At 38.2% G+C, this 19,906-nt stretch overlaps 1 protein-coding gene across 5 annotated transcripts in view; it reads left to right on the top strand.

The window, feature by feature from the left end:
• Positions 1–19,906, top strand: part of LOC126191360 (UPF0415 protein C7orf25 homolog) — a 142,195-nt gene that overhangs the window by 33,308 nt on the left and 88,981 nt on the right. For 2 of the 5 annotated variants that reach the window (XM_049932206.1, XM_049932208.1), the window contains exon 2: positions 17,617–17,716. The exons of 2 other annotated variants lie outside the window; for them this stretch is intronic. The gene's annotated coding sequence lies outside the window, so the exon portion shown is untranslated. Of the gene's footprint in view, positions 1–17,318; positions 17,462–17,616; positions 17,717–19,906 lie in introns of those variants that run through there. One more of the 5 variants, XM_049932209.1, reaches the window with a different exon arrangement.

Below are 19,906 nucleotides of genomic sequence, written 5' to 3'. Positions count from 1 at the left end.
CTTGGGAAAACTGTCATTGCTCACATATTTCAGTCCTTCTTCTTAGCTATCTCTGTCTCCTTGTCTCCTTACACCTCTTCTGCATTCAGTACAGCATCCACATTGAAGACAACTTACATATTGTTCTGTGTGAAATGTAAATAAGATACTGAAATTTTATTTAAAACTGAGAACAGAATGATATTTCATTCTCGAGTTGTTGGTTTTTATATCTGATGGATGGTCATGGACAACATTTCCATCACTGTGCATTGGTAATCACGTGTTCATAACAATCATCACATTTCATAAAAGGTTTAAGGTATCAAAAGGAGTGTTAATTTTCAAATGATAGCATGCAAAAAGGCGTGAATATTATGTGATAAATACAGGGTGTTTCAGAATGAACATACCAGTTTTAAGGCATTATAGCTTGTATTAAATTCAACTTACCATTGTAAATAATACACCAAATGAAAGATAAACTCAAACAGTTTTGTTTGTGTATCTGTGCACAATGGGAAGAGTGTGGAATGACAAAGAGTGACTGCAAAACATGTTGAACGAGTGTGAGTTGTTCACGCTTAACCCCAACAAATATCCCCATGGAAAGTTTACGGGCCTTTCTTTTTGGTGAATCAACTGTCACTGATGTTTTGCATCTTGATGTGCTACTGCTATGGCCTGTGCCTCTATGGGAAGAAGCTGGACAACACATCTTTAGTTGGGAGCAAGATGGTGTGCTGCCTCACTGGCATAACTCGGTATGTGACTGGTTGAATGATATTGTATCCACCCGATGGATTTGGCCCAAGGGACCGGTTGACACAGCATTTTATGCATGACCTTCACATTCACACACGATCTGACATGATCATGTGTATGTGCCTCCAGAACCAGCTGATCTATCCGACTTTAGAAACAGTGTTGTTGCAACAGTTACTCCTGACACATTGATCAAGGTTTCAGAACAACTCACCTACCCACTCAATGTGTGATTGGTGTTCACACTGAATAATTGTAAGAAAAACTGTTTGAGTTGCTCTTTCATGTGGTGTATTATTTATAATTGTAAGGTGAATGTAGTATGTGCTACAAAGCCTTAAAACTGGTATATTCATTTTGAAACACCCTGTACTTGAAACTTTTTTTATTCACCAAGAACTCATCCTCAGCAGCGAAAGGGTTGGACCCATAAATATCCCAGCAGTGCATAAGTTCTCAAAAAATTTACATGTAGAGCATGAGCTATTTTCGAGTGGCAGTTTGCAAATGGGACCCCTAGCCCAGCGGTCAGACACTCCGAATGTCAGTTCATTGGCTCCCCGAGTTTGATTCTCGCTGCTACCAATTCTTAATTTTGGTTTCCATCTCAGTGTTAAACAGTTAATTACGCAATTTAAATATATTTAAACAGTTCAAGTTGTTGTGGTCTTAGCCCAGAGACTGGTTTGATGCAGCTCTCCAAGCTACTCTATCCTGTGCAAGCTTCTTCATCTCCGAGTAACTACTGCAACCTACATCGTTCTGAATCTGCTTAGTGTATTCATCTTTTGGTCTCCCTCTACAGTTTTTACCCTCTATGCTTCCCTCCAATAATAAATTGGTGATCCCTTGATGCCTCAGAATGTTTCTGCCAACCAATCTCTTTTTCTAGTCAAGTTGTGCCACAAATTTCTCTTCTCCCCAATTCTGTACAGTATTTCCTCATTAGTTACGTGATCTACCCATCTAATCTTCAGAATTCTTCTGCAGCACCACAGTTAGAAAGCTTCTATTCTCTTCTTATCTAAACTATTTATCGTTCATGTTTCACTTCCATACATGTCTACACTCTATGCAAATACATTCAGAAAAGACTTTCTGACAGTTAAATCTGTATTAAATGTTAACAAATTTCTCTTCTTCAGAAACACTTTCCTTGCCATAGCCTGTCTACATTTTATATCCTTTCTACTTTGACCACCATCAGTTATTTTGCTCCCCAAATAGCAAAACTCATCTACTACTTTAAGTGTCTAATTTCTTAATCTAATTTCCTCAGCATCACCTGATTTAATTTGACTACATTCCACAATCCTCGTTTTGCTTTTGTTGATGTTCATCTTATAGACTCCTTTTAGGACACTGTCCATTCCGTTCAACTGCTCTTCCAAGTCCTAATTACAATGTCATTGGCAAACCTCAAAACTTTTATTTCTTCTCCATGGATTTTAATTCCTACTCCAAATTTTTCATTTAATCTATCTTCTAAGATAAGTCATAGGATTAGTATTGCCTCAGATGTTCCAACATTTCTACGGAATCCAAACTGATCTTCTCCGAGGTCAGCTTCAACCAGTCTTTCCATTTGTCTGTAAACTATTCGTGTTAGTATTTTGCAGCCATGACTTATTAAACTGATAATTCCTGAATTTTCACACCTTTCAACACCTGCTTTCTTCGGGATTGGAATTACTTTCTGTGGAGAGGCTTTGAATTTAACGCAGGACATTGGTGCAAAGTCTGGTGATCAGTAATGTTACGCCACTATTTCTTCTTCCAGATACTAGAAATTTCGAGATGAAAATTTCTTCCGCTACCAGCATTTTAACTGGCTTACTTCCTAGTTGGATGCCACCACACTGGAGTGTGTTAATGACCTCTCATACTGAGATAGGTAGGAGAATAATTAGCAGGTGTCTTTGAGCATCTGCCAATTCAGAGTTTTCGCCATATCTATGCTGGGCTCTCAACAATCTAATAAATTTGTGACTGTTTTGAAAAGGATAGTTTGGTGAGTTGCAGATAGTCACAAAAAAAGACTATTACACATAGAGTTCTCAGCCATAGCCTTCTTCAGAAAAGAAAACACACACACACACACACACACACACACACACACACACACACACAGTCACACAAGCCGGCACACCTCATACACACGTGACTGCTATCTCCGGTTGCTATACCCATGAACCAAAATATGGCAACGGCTTTGCTTATCATTTAATGTATGTAATCATACCATTTCATATTCCCAAAAATTGTGTCATCCAGATAGTTTTAGGTGTTACCTGATTCCCATGTGGCTCATTAATATTGTAGTCATGGGATACTACATCATTTTTTACATACTGCGAAGTGTAAAATGTAAAGATTCACATCTGGAAATGTTACATTTGCTATTATATTGTTGGACGCTCATCTGAAAGCTAGAAGGCTTTCAGTGTTGTTTGTGTACCTGTCAATGACTCAATGTCTGTATTATTTGCTAAGTTGTTCTTTTACTCCTAAATTATTTACTTATGATATGATACACTGCCTGACAAAGAAAGTGAATCAACCATAAGAGGAGGAGGAAATGAAATGAAACTTCACAAATCAAGAAGGTGTATGATGTTACTGCAGTGATTACAAAATATAGTCAAATTTATAAAGAACTTGACAGTATGAGCCCATTTTCAGTATGACATTGTAACCCTCTGGCCTGGATGCATGCTCTGAATTGGTTGAGAATGATGCTGTAAAGCTGTTATGTCCTCTCCTGGGGCAAGCTGGCCCACAACTGCCGAAACTTGTCGTTGATTCATGGGCACTGGGATAGAACTGACATTTGAGCTGATCCCACATGTTCTGTCAGTGACAGATTTGGGGATCTCACTGGCCACAGGAGTACCTCAACATCAAGCATACACTTCATAAAGATGTGTACCATCCATGTGTGCGATGCATGGATCAGCATTGTCCTGTTGAAAAATGGCACCATGAGCTGTAACACATGAGGATGGTAGGTGCCCATGATGTACTGTTGTGCTGTTAGAGTTTCCTCAGTTGGTAGCAGCAATAACCTGAAGACATACCCAGTGGCTACCCAAACCAGAAGTACTAACACAGTTGTGCCTCTCCAAAATGTTGGAAGAGTGGGACTTAACCATGAATGCTGCCATACTTGCTGACAATGTAATGTTGTAATGTTAATGGCAGCCTATGCATGTAACGATAACTCTCTAATCCAGCTGCTGCTTGTGTCTGGTCAGTGGTGTGGGATGACACACAATGTTGCCAGGAGTCCATTACTTGTTCTACACTGAAGAGCCAAAAAAGCTGATACACTTGCCTAATGTAGTGTGGGGCCCCTGCGGCACACAGAAGTGCTGCAGTATGACGTGGCATGGACTCAACTAATGTCTGAAGTAGTGGGGAGGGAACTGACACCATGAATCCTATAGGGCTGTCTATAAATCCGTAAGAGTACGATGGGATCTCTTCTGAACAGCACGTTGCAAGGCATCCCAGATAGACTCAATAATGTTCATGTCTGGGGAGTTTGGTGACCAGCTGAAGTGTTTAAACTCACAAGAGTGTTCCTGGAGCCACTCTGTAGCAATTCTGGACATGTGGGTGTTGCATTGTCCTGCTGAGATTACCCAAGTCTGCTGGAATGCACAATGGATATGAATGGATTCAGGTGACCAGATGGGATTCTTATGTATGTGCCACCTGTCAGAGTAATACCTAGATGTATCAGGGGTCCCATATCACTCTGATTGCACACGCCCCACGCCTGGAGGGGAAGCGCCATTCTAAACTGAAGCCTCCACTCACACTCACATTTTTTGTAAATATTAAGTGGAGCCCATCCATGCCCACACTTCAAAGGCAACCATTCAAAATGATCTACTGTAATCTCTGCTTTGGTTAATATCTAGAAATAATTCCACAAAATGCAACAAAAGCAGCAATTTAATTTCACCTAGCTTATTGTTAACTCTTTGTGACTTTCAGAGAAGTGTCATGAGTGGCTAATTTTGGGTGAAACCTACATTTCTCTTGTTGCCATGTTAAAATTTACTTCTTTTGGCAAAACACAGTGGACCTTACAAAATGTCACCTCACTAACATGTTGTGCAGATAAAATTGTAGGAGAATTCTGAAACCATGGTTTATCAAATTTATTAAGTGAGGAACTGAGGAAAAGTAAAGTCAATAGCTTATGAAAAAGCACATACTCAGTGCAAAAATAAATGTGTAATGTATCTACTTATGCTGTTCCAAAACACACAGTATTTCTCATGTAACCCACTAATGATGGCCCTTAAAAATTACATTCTTTCATGGAAAAAGTCTGTAGTTTGTGGAATAATAAAGTACATAATGAAGTTCTCCATAATAACCATATGGCAATAAATGCTCCTCTTTGTGTGCTATCATTTGCTAGAATCTCATTTCAATATCTCAAACCATTTATGAAATATGAGGAATGCTGTGGATATTTCATTCTGGCTTTATCGCTGGTGCGCATGATCGCTAATGAGTTTGCTACACCAGATTGATGACAGGTAGAGACCTCTACCCAAGTCTAAAGAAATATTGGTGTGTTAGCCAAATTACATACACAGCAACACCTTATATAATATGCACCAGACACAAAATCATAGTGACCTCTATTTTTTCTTGCAAACTTGTTCTAATTTCATGCAGTGTGGTACTTAAATGTAAGTCCTCCATCCTCGGGTGGCCAAGGCTGGCGTATCTGCAGTGACGAGAACTTCCTTGCCCAGTATGCTGAGGGTCTCACCAAGGCCTTCACAGACAGGCACAACCCCCCCCCCCCTCCCCCCAGACCTAGTCCACAAACAGGTCTCCTGTGCCATTTACACTCTCACCCCCAGTCCTTCCACCACCTCCAAGGAATGCTCCCTTTGTCACCCAGCACCAACATGGACTGGGACAACTGAACCACATCCATCACCAGGCTTTGATTACCTATCATCATGCCCTGAAATGAGGGACATCCTACCCAAGATCCTTCCCACCCCTCCTAAAGTGGTTTTCTGTTATGCATCCAACCTCCACAATGTCCTAGTCCATCCCTATGCCACCCCAATCTAACCCCTTGCCTTAAGCATCATATCCCTATGGAAGACCCAGGTGCAAGACCTGCCAATCCACTCACACAGCACTTTCCTTTCCCACCCTGTCACAGGTTTACCATGCCCAATCTGGGGCTGGACCATCTACATCTACATGATTACTCTGCAATTCACATTTAAGTGCTTGGCAGCTGTGAAAGTAGCTATGTCATTTACCAGCTCTGCTGCAATCATTGCACAGCTTTTAATAGTGGTATGACTACCAACCAGCTGTCCGTCAGGATAGACAGCCACTGCCAAACTGTGGCCCACAGCGAAGTAGACCACCCTGTGGGACAACATGCCGCTGAACATAACATGCTTGATTTCAATGCTTGCTTCACTACGCGAGCCATCTGAATCTTCCCTCCACCACAAGCATACCTGAACTGTGCATATGAGAGTTATCGTTACAACACACACAGTCTCTACTCCCGTGATTATCTTGGCCACAACCTGTGGTAACACACTTTCCCCACACCCTCCACCCAACAGTTTCCACTCCCTCTGTCCTCTCATCTCCTCCCCATTCTTGTCTTCCATCCTCTGCTAATTCATCTGCCCATCTTTCCCTGCTCCTCTCCTTTTTTTCTCCCTTTTTCCCCATGTCCCTGTCCAAAAGCCTCTCGACACTGCAGCTGTTGGCATTCTGGTCCCTGCACTCTGTGCCAGTTAGTGTTGTTTTCTTCCCCCATCTGTACACTACTATTCCTGTCGGAGTTGGCGGTCATGTATGCATAAGGTGTGCTTGCTTATGTGTATGAATGATGTGTGTTTCTCTTTTGCTGAAGGCTGTGGCTAAAAGCTTTGTGTAAGTGTCTTTTAATTGCACCTGTCTGCAACGTAATGTGTCTTCTTTACGGTAAATAGCAATCTGTCTTTTCTTACATTGTTGATATTCCTAGACGGAGTTTCCATTGTTTACTACTACTACTACTAATACTAATAATAATAATAATAATAATAATAATAATAATAATAGCACATTTTTGAGTTGTGTATTAATGTTAGTTTGGCACCAAGATTGTGAATGACCACTGCAGTTCCATAATAAAATATAAAATGGTTATCATGGTGTATGAAACAACTATTGTAGTTACCAACCTTGCACTTTGCAGTAAGTTGTAGCACATTGTATTGATTGTACATCACAGTTGTCTTTAACAGTTATTCATAAGTCCCAGAACATTTGAATACTTGATTCACTTTTAGAGCATTATTACTTGTGGATGAAAATACATCTCTTTTTCTTCATGATATTGATAGATATCATTAAGTGAACATATAGATTGCAGTAGAAAGAATTTTCTGATTTGGAAGAGACATAGCTTCAACCGAGGATTGCATGATTGAAAAATGATGTATTTGCCATTTCAGTGTACACCATTGTCTTGTTTGGCAGATAAGAACCTTTACTGTTGAGGAGTTTATAAAACAGGGTGAGTTTGTGTCTGCTTTACAATTGGTCAATGGGGGAGAGTTCCTGATAAGAAAATTATTTAGTATTGGCTGTCAAATTTTAGACAAACAAGCCCTACATTAAAAAGTAACATGTGTAGTTGGATCATGGACTGCAACAGGACTGGACAGTTTGCAGTTGGTCAAGGCTTTGACTCAGAAATCACCTCAGGGTTCTGCGTGGAAACATACTATTGCACTCCAGTTGTCTGACAGAAGCATGAGGAGAATTCTGCACTAAGATCTGTGATGGTACAGGACAAGTTAGGAACAGGGTACTGCATACCACACCACAAGTATTGTGCAGCCAATTGTTAGCCTCAGCCAGGTGACAAAGGACATACGGAATTTGTGCAAAGGTTTTGGCAAAGAGGATCAGGTTATTATAATAGGTGGAGCAGGGAACAACCTGACTAAGAGCAGTAATTACAGCATTAACGGTGACCTGGGTGAAATAGGAGTAGCAACTGCACACACACACACACACACACACACACACACACACACACACGTGAGTTTTGTGGAGGTACTACAGTGCTGTGGCCAGCCCTGGATAAACACTGCTGTGAGCTGAGCAGGCAGCCACTGACTAAAATGAAATCTGATGTGAGTGCAGTACCTGTTGCAATAATTGGGAGATGAGGATATACTAGATGTGGGGCACTCCTAAACAGGAGAGGGAAAGGTAGGTTGGCTACCTTCTTTCATATAATATATGGGGGTTACTGGTGTCAGAGGGGCACCTTTTTATGATAGAATCAGGATTCAGGCAACCTGTTTTAAAAGAAGTGAAAACAACAGAAGAGCCCCTCAAAATGCTTATGAATACACAGAAAAGTAAGGTTAGGTTAGTTCATCAAAATATTAGAGGACTGAGTAATAATGTACAAGAGCTTCTTGTCTGTTTGGAAAATTCAGAGAGCTCTGGAAAGATGTAAACATCCTCTGCTGTCTGAGCACCACATAACCATAGGGTTAGATAAGATACATATTAAAGATTACACTCTAGCTACTTACTCATGCAGAATTAATATGGAAAAAGGGAGAAATGGTTACATATATTAAGATGGAACACAAGTTCAGAAACATTGAGACAAGTAGAATTTTTATTGATCAACACAAAAATTTGCACTTGTGAATTAATACTGAAAAATAGTTCACTTTTAATTGTAACTTTATATACAGTGTGGCACCAATAAAAGAGCCCATGTAAGTATGAGGTTTGACTGAAAAGTAATGCCTCCACCTTCATAACTCTTCAACAGTTGGCAGCATTGGTACGTGCCAGGTACTGGCTTGTTCTGTAGCCTCTTCTCTACAGCTCCAGTTGACGGGAAACCTTAGCTTTGAACAATTGAGTTGTTACAGTGTAAAGTATGGAACCCTGCACAGACGGTCGGTCAATGTGATTTAAGTAATGTGCAGTCATTGAATTCTTGACAGCAGAAGGTTCACCCCAAAGGAGATTCATCAGAGAATGAAAGCAGTTTATGGTGATTGTGTTGATGTGAGTACTGCGTGGCTTTATTCTCATAATATGAGAGGAGTGCCTGGCAAATTTCAAATCTGTGCGCTTTCATTTCAGGAGTCAGCATCCAGGGTACGCATCATGCACAGATCTTCCGATAGCCAAGCAAAGCAATAATGTGACCCACACGTTCTTGTGAAATGCCGATTGTGCTTACAGTTTCTCTCTGATCAGGATGATCGTCGTATCACTCAGTCTGTCAACAGTTTGCTTGTGAAACTTGGTGGTTGCTTTCACAGGATGTCCAACTCTTCGTTTGTTATGCAGGTCAGATGCTCCCATCTCAACATCTTTAAACTTATTCGCCCAACAACGCACAGTACTCACATCAGCACAATCACCATAAACTGCTTTCATTCTCTGATGAATATCCTTTGGGGTGACACCTTCTGCTGTCAAGAATTCAATGATGGCACATTGCTTTAAATCGTATTGATCGACCATCTGCACAGGGTTCCATACTTTACACTGTAACAACACAACCATTCAACCCGCCAACTGGAGCTGTAGAGAACAGGCTACGGAACAAGCCGGTATCTACTGCATATCAATGCTGCCAACTGTTGAAGAGTTACGAAGGTGGAGGCATTACTTTTCAGTCAACCCTTCTATAAAGGAAATGCAGTGAAATTACAGAAAAGAAGAGCTGAAATGGACGTACCATTTATTTACAATGAAAAATACAGTGAAAAATAAATTTATAGAATATGTCGAAAGTGACCCCGTGAAACATCAATACACAGCTGTGCACATCTAAATGCATTCAGATATACCCGGCATAAAGTTTACATATTGATGACAACAACTTCATGGCTGATGTTGTCTTTCAGTACCTATACTGTGTGTGGATTTGTTCATAGACCTTGTTCTTCAAGTTTCCCCTCAGAAAAAAATCGTGTTGCTAGATCCAGTGAACTTGGTTGCCATAAATGTTTGTTGACAGTTTGTTCCTCAGTGAAGACACCATGGACTCTTTCCAGGGATACTTTAGACATGTGGCAAGTTGCCCCGTCTTGCTGGAAGAAGCAGTATTGTTTTTCATATTCAGTGAGTTGAGCACGAAAGTATCAAAAATTTACGTGTATGCAACCATTTTGAGGGTTGTGTCAAAAAATATCAGTCCAATGATGTGCATTCCTGTTACACTGCAACAAATGCCGATTTTTTTCATCATGGAGTGGTTGTTGGCACATGGTGTTAGGGTTCTCCAATGCCCAGTACCTCATGTTCTCTGAATTCACATGACTGGAAAGATGAAACCACACTTTATCACTCTTGATGTAATGGAAAGGATCTAACAAGCCATCATTAATGTTATTCTAAAACCACTTGCAGTAATCTTCACATTCCTGACTGTCATCCTCCCGTAATTGCTGCACAACTGTCACATGGTATGGCTTCAAATTAAGACTTTTCAATATCCGCTGGCAACTCCTCCTACTTAGATTTGCCTATTGGGCCAATTTATGTGAAGACTTCTTTGGGCTCTGAGTAATTCTTCAAGTGTCTGCAATAAAGTCTGGTTTGCAATCTGAAAGAATCCTTTGTCATTTTAATTTTTGCACAGATCCATAGGCGTGCCAGTTTATATACAGACTCTGTGTTGCTCTCTTTGCTGGTGGTCCTCTCTGAATACTTGACCCTGAAAATTTCATGAATTTCCTTGATTGAACCTGTTTCCACATATGCTTCCACAATCTAAATTCTTTCTTCTATCAAGAAAGTCATTTTGCAGACCACAAAGAGAATCATCTAACTACACTGATGAATTAAACTGAAATGCTGGCAGAAGAATGCTGGCAAATGATTATTTCATAAAACTGTCTGTTGTAGCTGTTTACTCTGTTTTGGAAGTCCAAATATTGCATTCACATTCAAAGCGAGGTGGGCTATTTTTAACTGCGCCACCCTGTAGATCCGCATTCAGAAATTTTGAACTGTTTATGAGGAATCTGGATTCCTTACTGTGCTGTCTAGCAGACAGTAGCAAGCAGCTGATAGTTTGTAGTGACTTTTTGATAGGAAATATGATCTGGAAACATTATTTGGATCCTCATATTTGATCTCAGTAATTAACTTTCCCACAGGGCTGGATAGAGACAGTAGGACACTAACTAATAAGTATTTTCTTTCGTGAAACTCAGAGTAAGAAAAGAACTGTTTACCCAGTAACAAATGGTCTCTCTGATCAAGATGCACAGTCAAGATAAGAAACATAGTACCTTACAATATGGATATTATCAGTGGAAATCAGTTAAAATAATTAATGACTCCAGGACAGATATTTTATAATAGTTTACAGGAGATGATATGGGATATAATTTGTAATGAACCAAATGCTGGCGAAATTTAATGTGTTCCATGATAAATTTATACCGTCGTCCAGGGTTACTTTGGGCCAGTTTTTCATGTTTTCACTTTCATATTAATGAATAAAAAAATGTAATAAATAGATTTTCAACATAAAAATTGAGTTTTAGCTAATTAAGGAAGCATAAAGAAGTAAACAGTGTCAACTTTTTTAAAAGAAATTATCGTTTTAATTTTTTCACTATTTTTTTAAATGTTTGAACAAAGTAACCCCTGCTTGGGCCCACTTTGGACAACTCACTTATTTTAATGCAAATTGAATACAAATCACATGTTGGGCTATTGTAACCCCTTACACAACCAGGCTGTTGTAAGCCCTTACACAACCATCAGGTAATGAAATGACAATACAAAGTATCAAAAAACAATTATTTACTTATTTAAATACCTATAAAGAAAAGAAAATTTTAGATTTGATTTTAAAAACACGAAAAACCTCTATTTTTGTTCTACAGACTTTTTTAATACTAATTTCTTATACCAACTAAAAATCAGCCATCTCAGGAACATTAAAGTGTCCTCGTTTCATGTGCTTGGGAGGGTTGATTTTTTTCTTCATGTCAGTCCACTCATGAACAAGAATATCCTTTTTGCTGGGCCACTTCCAGAACTTTTTGGTCTTGCTCATACAGTCTACTGTAGTGCTGAACTCCCCCCATTATGCACTTTTGTTATCAATCCTGGCTAGTACTTTCCTTCATACATGACAATAACAAAGTCAACATCTTTCAAGTTACGTTTTAATGATTCTAGGTCCAGTGCCGGTGGTGTTTCCTTGATAGGCTCGATGGTACCAACTTCTTCATAGCAATCTTCAGATTCACTTTCAGTTACAGAAAGGTGTGAGCCATCATCAGAAGCACTGTGATCATGAAGACTGTAAGAACTAGAGTTATCTGATTCACTTGCTGCTTCTTGCTTTCTACATCGGGCCCCTTTTTTCAGCATAGGTGTAGAAGTTGATGCACCTTCAAAGTCCATTTCATTTCCACTCAACTCATCAAACAATTTTGAACAAGAACTTTTTCCAGCTGGAACATCCAACTTCTTATGTTTCTGAGTTGGCCTAGTACTTTTTGTCACATCCTTCCTTTTTTCTGCAAGTGTTGCATGAAACTTTCTCCAATTAGACGTTTCATAGTTCAGTTGAAGTTACCATGTTGAGGCAAGCACTCCAGTCAAAAGGTATCATACCTGTTTTTTTTTTAAAACCACGTATCATATTTTCCTTCTTTTCTACATACAATCAACTAACCAGCTGTTTTATCAGTTTATTTAAATTAATCCTTGGGCAAGCCTGTCATTGACTTGTTTTTTTCCTTCCACAATGTCAATATCTTACTTCATTTTCATAGAGCCATAGTAGGTGATGTCCAATGGTTGGGTGATATGTATCAAGTTCGATGGCAAACACACAAACTTTACATTGTTATCCTCACAAGCGAAGTTGATATGGGAACTTAACTTGTCCCCAATCACAACCTTGACACCAGGCATCTTTTTCAACCGAGGAAGTAAGGTAATTAAGAAAGCATAAAGAAGTAAACAATGTCGACTTTTTTAAAAGAAATTAGCGTTTTAATTTTTTCGCTATTTTTTAAATGTTGGAACAAAGTAACCCCTGCTCGGGCCTACTTTGGACCACTCACTTATTTTAATGCAAATTGAATACAAATCACATGTTGGGCTATTGTAACCCCTTACACAACCAGGCTGTTGTAAGCCCTTACACAACCATCAGGTTATGAAATGACAATACAAAGTATCAAAAAACAATTATTTAATGTCCCCAAATCAAAACACCCACTGTTTGTTCTTTTGTACCTGCATCCTGCAGGACCACCTTCAGTCCATGTTGACTATAAATGCTCAGACTTATGCACCATGTAGGGTGGTAACATCTCTCCACAGCCACTTCCACAAACCATTAAAGAAATACAAGACTTTGTTGACTCCATTATGTGTTCAACATTTTTCTGCCCCCTTTTACAATATGATCTTGCTTGCTCCAGGGTCATCTTGCAGGGTCATCTCATCTTGTCATAATTCCATATGTTCTCAGCCCTTACTCATTTAATGTTGCTTGCTGTATGCACCATTAACTTATGGTGATGTTTTCTAAATGATGCTGCCTGATTGGGACCTGGCAAGATGTTTTTAAAACTCTTTATTGTATGCCCCTGTTTGTCAAGATAGTATTTTATGGAGTATCTTAGATCAAGATCAGTGCTAGGAAATCCAAATGTAGCTAATGAGCCTCAAAGGCTTGTTCTTCTTCTTGATTTAAAACTGTAGGATGGCCATGTTTTTTTGTAGGTAGGCCTGCCAGTACCAGTAAACCATAGGTCTTAAGCTTTTTTATTATTTTGCTTCTAGGTTCATTGTAATACTGACTTGCACTTCGTTGTGTCCTTACTCCACTTTGTGAAACAAGCTTCCATGATCTTAGCATTATAATCAGTGTACTTTCTTGAATCTGTCTTTCTCTTGTAGATTCTCGTCATTCTGCGAGCAGAAACTGGAACAAAAACAACCAAAATAATATTGCACAACAGTAATGTATACAACAATGTTAGTAAAAATATTTTTGTTTTAGTTTGGAAGTAAAAAACACATTTGTAAATTGATTGGGCTATTTTAGTCCAAATTAGGCCTGGTACAAAGTAGCCCCAAAAAACTACTTTTTAGGTGAAATTTACAAAAAGTTAAACATGTACTGTTTAAAAAAAGAATAAGGAAAAACACGTATCACACATTGGTAAAAGAATACGAAAGATGATATTTTGACACTTACCTTATTTTTATCTTGTTACTGAATACTTCCATGATGAAAAGTTTGGAGGTAAACAAATCATACATCATAGCAAAGATTTACAAAAACTCCAGTGTTGCCAATGGTAAAAATTTTAAATTACCCAAAACTACTAAAATACTCTCAAGCAGGGCATAAAATATATTTTAATCCCAAAAATACCAATATATCTTGTTTTGTTTCTTCAGCACAAAAAATTAATTTTGTGTGTGTGTGTGTGTGTGTGTGTGTGTGTGTGTGTGTGTGTGTGTGTGTGTGTGTGTGTGTTGGACCAAAGTAACCCCAGTCAACATTACCATTATCTGCAAATAGCTTTCCGCATAAGCTAACCAGAATGGACACTAAACGGCCATTTACCATTATCTGCAAATAGCTTTCCGCATAAGCTAACCAGAATGGACACTAAACGGCCATTTAAAAAACTGTGGCTCACTAAAGGCATTAAAAGTATCTTGTGAAAAGAAAGGGGATGTGTAAGTTTTGGCAAGAACAAGTAGGGATCCTGCAGTAGTTGCACTCTACAAAAACTACTCAAAATTACTAAGAAAGGTTATTTAAAATCAAGGAACATGAACATGTCAGAAATCCGTAAATGTGACACCAGTCATAAGAGTATATGGAATGTAGTGAAATGAGAGACAGGACTACCATCCACAGAACAACACATCATCACTACTGAACTGAATGGAAGGGCTATAAATGACAATTCACAGGTAGCAAATGTATTTAATAATCATTTGTTAAATGTAGCAGAAAGCATAGAGAGAAATATTTCAAGAGAACAGTAACAGCAGATGTTTTGAAAAGTAACTTCCATAAAATCCAACCAAATGAATGTATCACCAACTTCTGCTTCTGAAGTTAAGAAAATTATACTTTCTCTCAAAAATAAAAGCCCATCTGGTTTTGATGATGTTTCCAATAGAGTACTAAAGATTTGTTCCCATATAATAAGCCCGGTCTTATCTGAAATATGTAATGCATTATTAACTCAGTCTTTTTCCAGAGAGACTGAAATATACTGTTGGCAAACCCCACTTTAAGAAATTTGATAAAAGAGATGCCAATAACTACTGTCCTGTTTCACTGCAGACATCATTTCCCAAAATTTTTAAGAATGTGATGTTTCCTGGATCAGTAGCTCACGTTAGCAACAGTAATATCCTCAGCAAACCACAGTTAGGGTTTCAGAAGGGTTGCTCTACTGACAGTGCCATTTACATGATCACTCGCCAGATTTTAGTTTTGTCTAGAGCAACATATAGAAACATGTGCCTGTCAACTTAAACTGAAGGAGGGCACTTTTATAATAGTAACAGTATATAGGCCCCCTTCAGGAAACTTTCATTTATTCTTGGAAAACTTGGATACCTTGTTGTGCTATCTGTCACACAGGGGAAAGCAAATTATTATTTGTGGGGGACTTCAATGTTGATTCAGTGAAAGAGTGTAATAGGAAGAATGACCTGGAAGTCTTGCTTGGTTCTTTCAGTTTGACATCTGTCATTAATTTTCCTACTTGGGTAGTAAAGGACAGCAGCACATTGATAGATAACACTTTTATACACCAAGATAAGTTTAATAACATAAATTCTTGTCCTTTTGAGAATGGCCTTTCTGATCATGGTGCTCAGCTAGTTACAGTATATGACATAGCTCCATTCAGTAATTCAAAACTACCCTCCAAAGTTGTGCATTCAATTAATGTCTCAACAATTAGAAATTTCAGCAGTTAGACTGGGATGAGATGTACAAGGAACCTGATGCTAATTTAAAATATAACTTATTTCATGATACACTTGTAAGAGAATTTGAAAACTGTTTCCCCAAGAAAGTAGTTAAATATAATTATAAGAAACCATGCAAAAAACCTTGGCTCACTAAAGGAATAAAAGTGTAACCACAAAAGGGAACTGTATCTAACAACAAGAAAGAGTAATGATCCAGAAACAGCCAAATATTATAAAAACTACTGTGCTACATTAAGAAAGGTTATTAAAAAGCCCAGAAGCATGTGCATCATGTCTGAGATTAACACCTCTGATAACAAAATCAAAACAATTTGGAATATTATTGCAAGGGAGAGAGGGCAACCAAGAGTACAGGATGACGGCACTACCATCAAAGTAAATGGAAACTTGACAAACAACAAGCTGGAAGTCGAAAACATTTTGAACAATCATTTTTTAAATCTTGTAGAGAAAATAGAATCTAAATGTTCATTAGAAGAAGCAAGGCAGTTAATGGAAGAGGCCTTACCCACACAATTTTATACAATTGAAATTCCACCCACCTCTCCTTCTGAAATTAGGAAGATAATAAACTCTCTCAAGAATAAAAGCTCACATGGAATTGATGGCATTTCCAGCAGGATAATAAAAGCTTTTTCCCAAGAGATAAGTGGGATTCTTAGCCACATATGTGATAGCTCTCCAAAGCAGGGTATTTTCCCAGATAGACTGGAGTATGCCATTGTTAAACCACTGCATAAAAAAGGGGATATGTCTGATGTCAACAATTACTGCCCAATCTCTCTTCTGACTGCCTTATCCAAAATTCTTGAAAAAGTAATGTATTATAGAGTAGCTTCACACCTTTGTAAAAATAAAGTTTTAACAAAATGTCAATTTGGTTTCCAGAAGGGTTTTTCAACGGAAAATGCTGTATATACTTTCACTCATGAAATATTAAATGCTCTGAGTGACTGGAAGTCACTCATTGGGATTTATTGTGATCTCTCAAAGGCTTTTGATTGTGTAACTCATGGAATACTTCTAGATAAGCTCAAGTACTGTGGGATGAATGGGACAGTGCGCAAATGGTTTAAATCATACCTAACTGGAAGAGTGCAGGAAGTTGAAATAAGCAGTTCACATAATATGCAAAAAACTGGTGATTTCTCATACTGGGGATCATACTGGGGAACAATCGAGAATGGGGTGCCGCAAGGTTCGGTCTTGGGTCCTCTGCTGTTCTTAATATATTATTAATGACTTGCCATCCTATATTCACAAAGATGCAAAGCTGGTACTTTTTGCCGATGATACAAGTATAGCTATCTCACTCAACAGACAAGAATTAACTGGTGAAATTGCAAACAATGTTTTTCAGAAAATCATTAAATGATTCTCTGCAAATGGGCTCTCATTAAACTTTGACAAAAAACAGTATATAACTCCATTCTTACAAATAGTTGTTACACAAGCATAGAAGGCAAGCGATGAGAGAGAGAGAGAGAGAGAGAGAGAGAGAGAGAGAGAGAGAGAGATTTCTGATATCTTTTTTACACATATAAGCAATAGACCTACAGTCTTTGTGCTAATGTTTCATTTGTAGCATGTGAAAAAGAAAAAAAGTTTTATTTACATCTTTTGATGGCATTAGCTATTGAAATAGAGTAACATGATGGATTACTGTAAGGTAAGGCTTCTTTCAAATTGAGTTATGTAAAATTAACAAATTGTCTATTCTGTTTTCAGAAATGTTGCTCTGTACCTTGAATTATGTGCATTCTATGATATACAGTGTGAGTCACGTAAGATATAATACCACTTTTATTTTGTGAATGGTTCCAGGTATTGATTCGAGGTTTCTGGCAAATGACAGTACACTGAGACGCTTGTACTTTTATATGTGATACAGTGCCTTAACTCTTGTATTGATCAAGATATTGAAGTAAGTATGATTTTTTTAAATAGGATGTTATACTTTTTATAGTCACATACGAAAGTGCTTCAAGAGTTGAGTACAGTGATATAGTGCTTGTTAATACTGAGGTTGAAACTCTTTGCAAAAGCATCCAAGAAATGTCCTAAAATTGGAAAGCAATGTGGCCAGAGTCAGCTGTTGTGATGTAAACACTGCCAAGCAGATCTCTCATGCAAGGCTGTGTTGTTATATGCAGCATGACAGGTCAATGCCAATCTCATTTCCTATATGAAGTAGATACAGGGTCAGTCATGATTTTTGTATATGGAACTACAGCATATGCTATTTTGTGGTGCATCAAATAGGGGCTTAGAAAAACTATTTCACGTGTGTGTACATTTCCAGGTTTTTGTGGAAACTAGAGTTTAGACATGCTATTTTCCATTTAACCCTCCCCACTGGTGTTTACTTGTCAGGGGCAAAACAGAAATGTCGGTCACTCATACTCCATAATAAAAAACACTTCTGTTCAATGGGAAAAGGGAACTACTATATTAACTTCAGTAGATTATTATTTTTTTTTTGTTGGGGGGGGGGGGGGGGGGGGAGAAGGAAAGAAAGAAAGAATGATGTCTGTCTGGTCTTTATCTGCAGACACCAGAACACTTCTGAAAGTAAACCAACTGCTGTCAGACAAATGTGTCTGCAGATATTACACAAAATTATAATTGAATGGAATATGCTTTAAATAAACTAAACAGTTTATTGAGAATGAGTGAGAACCCATCACCAACAAAATAAGTACATTTTTCAACTAAACATAGTGCTACACTTTACTTAAGTGTATGCTCAAATTGTTTACCATTGATTGCAGTGCACATTTGCAATCACTTTCAAAAGATAGGTGAACAGACAAAAAACATTGGATGATAGGCCACTGCATGCTGAGGCAATTTTGATGGTGCATGTTGTCTGGTGTAGTTGGAGCTTCATGATAAACTAAATTTTTCAGTGCTCCACATAGAAAAAAATCAAGAAGAGTCAAATAAAAAGACCTTGCCAACCATTGTACTGTAGCATTCTGTCCTATCCACCAGTCAGGAAACTTTTCATTCATCACTTGAATTTCAACATGGGTAGTGTAAGCGGGGCAGCCATCATGTTTGAACCACATATACTGTTGCTTGGAACTTCTTCTTCTGGGACAACAGATAGAATGTTCATATGAAAATGTGCATACGTATTTGCATTTAACATCCCTGGAATGAGGTATGGTCCCACAATGGAATTTTCCATGATGTTGCAGCACAGGTTTATGCTTCATGGTTGTAGTTGTTGTACCTGACAAAACCAGGATGCATTTTCAGCTACCCAGGTAGTGCATGTCATGTAAATTTACATTACTGTTCTTCATAAGCATTACAATGTCAGTAAAGAGCACACAATTTGGGAAAAACAAAGTATAATATCCCAAGTGATGCAGAGAAAACCAACAAAAAACTTTCAAAATCACATATGCCAAGAGCCTGATGTAGTGACAGATGATAAGGGTGGAATTTATGTTGATGCAAGATGTAGATGACACTCCCCTAGCTGCTCCCACATTTGTTGGCAATACGTCTCATGCCACCAATTGCTGTGTAGAAGTAGCATGTCTAACTTCTCCTCACTGGTGTACATCTCTGCATGCAAGAAATGTCAAAGTGAAAATGACCTGCCAATTGGCAACATACTTCCTGCTAGTTCTGCAGTACAGAGAAGTAAACAGTTGAAAGGCTTGATACAACAATGTAGCGTGTGTGCAACACAAATAGCCGATTCTGGCTGACTTGCATTTCAACTTTAGGATGTTCCTCGGATTCTTTTGAGAACATTTTCAGCCTCAAATTAACTAGCATTATATCACTGCACTTGTCTTTTTAATGGACTTTTTATCACATACTGAAGTACAAGCCCCTTAGTGTACTATCATTTGCTGAAAACCTTGTTTCAATATCAGGAACCATTCCTGAAATAAAAGGGGTGTTACATAGTATGTGACTCACCCTGTATTAAGACAGATATTTTTCAGCATCTTTATTCCACCTAAATATGTTTACTTAAAGGTTTTGATACAATAGTGTGTGAAATTTGTAATGTGAAACTTTAACTTCACCTTGTCTTTAAGAAAGAAAAAAAAATAGAAATTTCTTTGTATAACAATGCTGGCAAAGACTG

The sequence above is a fragment of the Schistocerca cancellata genome, chromosome 6 (assembly GCF_023864275.1).
Source record: "Schistocerca cancellata isolate TAMUIC-IGC-003103 chromosome 6, iqSchCanc2.1, whole genome shotgun sequence".
Classification (NCBI taxonomy): domain Eukaryota; kingdom Metazoa; phylum Arthropoda; class Insecta; order Orthoptera; family Acrididae; genus Schistocerca; species Schistocerca cancellata.
This window is presented reverse-complemented; position numbering and strand designations above follow the sequence as displayed.